Source organism: Lupinus angustifolius, chromosome LG04, assembly GCF_001865875.1.
Source record: "Lupinus angustifolius cultivar Tanjil chromosome LG04, LupAngTanjil_v1.0, whole genome shotgun sequence".
Taxonomy (NCBI): Eukaryota; Viridiplantae; Streptophyta; class Magnoliopsida; order Fabales; family Fabaceae; genus Lupinus; species Lupinus angustifolius.
The window spans coordinates 23,140,215-23,146,214 of NC_032012.1; positions in this window are offsets into that span (position 1 = coordinate 23,140,215).

Genomic DNA, 6,000 nt, shown 5'->3' on the forward strand with positions numbered 1-6,000 from the left:
TTAGTTTCTTTCACTAACTTGATTCCTTTTTTATTATAAGGATGAAGAAGAAAAATAAAAAAAAACAACACATATGCGTAATCCCCATATAGATGTTGAATAAATTTCATAAAAAATGTTCATAAAGCAACTATATAGATAAACTAAATAAAAAAGAGTATAATGTCTATGCATTAATTATGTAGATATTTATATATATGATTTATCATCTATTTGTATTACTTTTATTTAATATTTAATAATGATTAAAAATGAATAGTGTGTGATGCACTTATATTTTGGAAAAAGTGTATAAAAACACCATAAACTTCATGATTTTTGCAAATAGATACTATGAACTATTTTTTCTTCCTAATTACCCTTTAAACTTTAATTATTGATGAAATTGGTCCTTACATTAAAATAATATTAAATTACTTAAATAACAAGTCCTCACCCTACCTCCATTTTTAGATATAAGCGAGGTTCTAAAATGTTTATTTTATTATTGATCTATGTAGACATTTCAAGTGTTCTCTGAGTATATAATTCGTCACAAGTTTCAGCAATAGTACAAGATATTAGTAGTAATGTGGAGGTGATATTAAATTACTATTGAAAATGATTTAGATTGATATAATGAGTATACTGATTTATTTTTAAGCGTTTCCTTTAAGAGTTTCATTTCATGTTAGGAACTTCTGTAATTCAAGTATTTATTCCTTCACCTTCTACTTATGTTATTGTATGCATTCTCTGCAGAACTGTTCCAACATAAAATCAACACAGCAGTGGCTTTAAGCCCCCGAAAATAATAGGGCAGGTAAAAGTTACTAAAGTTTCATTACAAAAATAAAATAAAGATACCACTTATTTTGAGTTACATCCCAACAATTTTCTTATTATTCATGAGTAGTTTAACAATACATTTATACACGGACTAATTTCATAAAATAACAAAGTTTAAAAGGTAATTGGAAAGAAAAAATAATTTATAGTATCTATTTAAAAAATACATAAAATTTAGGGGGCTATATGCACTTTTCCCTGTATTTTTCTCATTACAAATTACACATTCATATAGTTTCATACATATGGGGCGTAGAATTGAATTTAAGAAATGAAAAATATGCATATCCCTAAAAACTATACAGAATACATTTGTATAGTTCCATACGGATGTTGAATTAAATTTCATATAAATTATAGTCCATATGAAACTATGCATGTGAAAAAAATAAAATAATAACATCCGTGTAATTCGATATGAGTGTTCGGAATTCAATTTCAAAAATAAAAATACATATTTATATGAAATTATATTTTTGAACAACCAAATTTATCCCTCACAAGAAATACTTATGTGTAAACATAGAGACAAATAATAAAACTGTGATAATATATTAAAATTTAATCCTAAATAATAGTATAAAAACATAAATACGTTTATCGTTTCAAATAAGATGTGTTAGATATATCTCTATAAAAAAAAATTTCTTCCCCATTATGAGTGTAAGAAACTATTTATAATATATGACTCTTCTCAATAAGTGTTATTCTCAATACTTAAATAATTGTCTTTTAAGTCTATCTAAGTATCTAATATAATCTCAGGGCACTGAAATATATTAGTAGAGGTTTGTTTTATGTTGAAGACAATTTTAAATTTTCCAATTGATATAATAGGCCGTGATTCCTTTCTGTGGGGTGTAAAAACCCAGCCCATATTATAAACGACATATGTCTACTCTACTAAAATAGGCCTGATCCATTGGTTTTGCCACAGCCCAAATAGAATTTGTAACTTTTGTTTTTATTTTATCACAACATATGCATCCCTAGAGACAACAAGCACTCTCTTCGGTAATTATTTTTTAGTTTTACTTTCAATGTAGAGTTATTTCATTGTAATTTAAAATATAAATATATCATAACATGTTATATTTCTACTTGCTTATCGGATATTTGAGATAAGAAAATTAGAAAACATAATAACTCCAACTAATCTAAAAACAAAACAAGAAAATCTAACAACATTTTCATTAGAAAATTAAGATACTTGCAAAACACACCAAAGGTTGAAGTAGTGCCATAGATTCGTTTCTCAAGTGACAATAAATAAAATCATAGTGCCTTATTGCGGTTTCAGTTATTATTGATAAAAAAATCTTTTTTCATTCCTCAACTGATACATTTTGTTGGTAATGTTATAAATAAAAACAATTCATATCATCCTTGAAAAAGAAAAAGAAAGGAAAGAAAGTGATAATCTTGTTTGGTTGTGCAAAAGGTGAAAGGAAAAGAAAATATATATTTGTTAAATTACATAAATGCCCCCATATAAAAAATGTCACATTTAAAACATTGTTGTTGTTACTACTTTATTTTTAGTATGTACGAAATGTAGGAGGTACATTCATTATTTGACCAAACTAACTACAAGAAATACAAATATCAAACAAATATTTTTACAAACAAGTCATTATGTAGAAAAAGATCTAAATATACTGATTTGTGTATGACGTGAGTAATAAAAATATCAATTAAAGAAAAAACACTTCAAAAAAGAACAATACAAATATATCACTCAACAAACCATAAATTTTCCAAAGATAATCATATTAGTTAAAAAAACAAATGTATTTTGTTATTGTAAAAAAATTAATATTCTTCTCCCAAAAATGACTTTCACATTGGAATAAATAAAAAATAATAAAAAAGATAAAAAATTAAATGAGGTTGCATGAATTAGAACAATTAATAAATGAAATATTTGTTTGATTTAGAAATAGAAAAGTAAAAAAGTGAATTAGATTATAAAAATTATACTTGTCTTTGTTGCTCTACTAACAAACTTGTTTGAAGAGAAAATGAATTTGAGGAGAGAAAAAATAAATAAGAAAATGAGTTTAAGGAGAGAATAAGAGAAAAGTGAGAGTTTAGAGATAAAATAAGGATATTATGGTCATTTCAATAAAAATCTTCTTTTCCATGAGTTTTCCTCTCTCATCTAGGAAGAAAATATTTTAGCATATGCCTACATATTTTTTCTTTCCCTCCTATTTTCCCTTGTCTACCAAGGGAAAAGTCAATTTTCCTTCCTTTTTTCTTCCATCCCTTTTCATTTCTCCTATTTTCTATAGAACTAAACATAACCTATGGAATCATTCTCTAAATTGGTTATCTTAATTGGAGCATAAGTTAAGAGGTATGGGTCACATAGATTCTTTCTTGGCTCGCCAAGATTATTGCTATGGATATGGTTGGGTCTCTTTGCCCCATATAGTTTCTACTTTCTATTTCAATGTATTTTTCTTTTGTTTTTTGGGGTTTAACTCCTACTTTCACCCCACACAAAAAATTAAAATTAATATAATACACATTTTCAAAAGTTAGACTCTTCTTTCAACTTTCAATTTCGGACGAATACATTTGTGAGACTCTTCTATTTTAGGTTGCATGGAATACTCCTTTCTCCACACTGTCATTTTCATATACCTTTTTCACTTTGCAGCTGTACTTCAAAATCTTTCTTCCACCCAACTCAAGATTTCGTCTCTCATCCATTTTTTTTTCTTCTTCCCATTTTTAGTTGAAAATGATTTCATCTTTTCATTAGTTATCTCCAAAATAGGTAGTATCTTTTAGTAATCAAACTTTTGACATTTTGATTTATTTAAAACTTAGTCACTAAATCAACACTTTATTTATATCTAGAATAATTGTATAGTAAAATAATTGGACGAGGATATGAATCACCTCTCTCCAATTTGTCTCATTCTTTGTCCTGAGTCATTCACATATTACTACATAAATAAAATAAAATTTTAGAAAATAAAAAATAATATTCTGATTGATTCGAGATAGAAAATGAGTTCGGGATGTGTAATATTTACCCAACACAAGTAATGTATGGGTTTGCAAATCTACACAATTATTACAACAATTACTTGTAAAACTGGTGTCTTTAATTTCTTTTTTAAACCCTTCTTTATTAGTGAAGATTAAATGACACGTATGGATTTTTCTTTTTTATGGGTGAGGACATGACACTCTTAAATGATTATTTGTATTTTTCATTAATCAATCACAAATGGTAAAATATAAAATAAAAGTTATGAATCAATTTTCTCTTTAAGGTTCTTTTTGTCACTTCATCATGTAAGTTGAGTGTTTTTGGTTGAATTTGTTCATTCCTCACTTCGTTTAAAGTTGTGCATAAATATGTGGTGGAAAAAAGTAATAAATAATAATATGATTGAAAAGTAAAGTATAAATATATATTTAAGTTTTTAAATTTTGATTTAAAATAATAGACATAATTTAAATATCAATATATATATAAGTGATGTAGTATAAGTAAACACATTAGAAGAATATTAGTATGAAAAATGTATAAATTAACAATATAAGAATTTTTTATTATTATTCATCATTTATATTTAACTATTATTCACTAACACAAATGAATAATAATACAAATCAGTAGTACTCACATGAAAATTGGGCTAGCTGATATACTAGCATAAGTATAAATTTTAATAATGTACAACCAATTTTTATAAAAAAACACAACTATTCTTCCAACCAAATGGCAAGACTCATCAATATTGACGAGTGACTGAGATGGAGTTAATATCCAACCAAATAAGGCTAGGTCAATTGCTCAGAGGATCGACTTAGTTATCAAGAATGACGACAATGAAAGATTCGGGCCAGGTCAACGATTATTATGCTCGAAAATTTCCTTCGCACTAAAGGCAAGACCACGCCATATGATGAGATGTCAGTCTCACAACATTTCCCGAGAAAAAAAGGTAATCTATGAGAATAATAGGCTGGAAATGAATAGATCGTGTCATCAATTATGGTGACAATCCTCAACATAAAGTGTAGATTACTTCACACACGGTATAAAATAGGTTAAACCACCCACAAAGAGATGCATGTATATCATTCTACTTTCTCTGTCGAACATAAATATATAAATATTAACTTGAGCGTTAGAGTTTATTTTCACGTATCTAGACATAAATATATATTTTTATATGAATGCATAATTATATAAATAATAATATTGTAATCAGTTAATATTGCATACTTTTTTTTTGGAGCAAAATAAAACAAAATAATGAAGTATTGTTCTACTTTAAAAAGGTGAATCAAGAGTTCGTATTTAACATGACCGTAAAATAATTTTTTTTTCCAACATTTCATTCGGTTATGACTATAAATTGGGATCTTTTGTAAATATGGTTAATGATCGGATCAATCCAGCTACCCAATTCAGTTCTCATAACATAATCTTTTAAGTGCTCTTTAAATTTAAATAAAAAGTACTAATTAATTCATTTTATTTAATTACCATTGGTTGGTATTGCTTTCTTGAAGTGCTCTATGAGCTAATACTTTTTTCCTCTTTTTTATGGGTAGAGAGAAAGAAGTGAGAAAGATAGTATGAAGAAAGAAAAATACCAAAAATAGATGAGATTTTTGTATTGTTTGATAAAAAAAAGAAAAAAGTAGAGAGGAAAAAGTTTTTATATGTCTCACACACTTTTTTATTCCCTCTCTTCTTTCTCCCCTCTTAGTCTCATGAAATGGGAGAAAAATCACATTTCTCTTTAACTTCTCTATTCCCTCTTTCTCTCTTTCCAAACTTCACCCTACAAACAAAGGTTAAGTTCTTACATTTATATGAAAGTGAAGTAATAATTTATATTTACAGCTAGGAATGACAACGGGGTGGGTCGGGTTTGTACTTACTTAAACCCGAAATTTAAAACCCGAACCCAAACTAAATGAGGTTAAAAATAGTACTACCATTTCCGACCCCGTTGGGTTTCGGGTAACCCAAACCCAAAACTATTATATATATATACACATTTTGGTGCTAAGTCCTCAAAATTGACTTAAAACTCAAATATAAAATAATGGGACCGATAATTAACTTACAGGATTTAAAACTCAACTATAAAATATTGGCCATGTCATTTCACCTCACAAATATAAATATATATA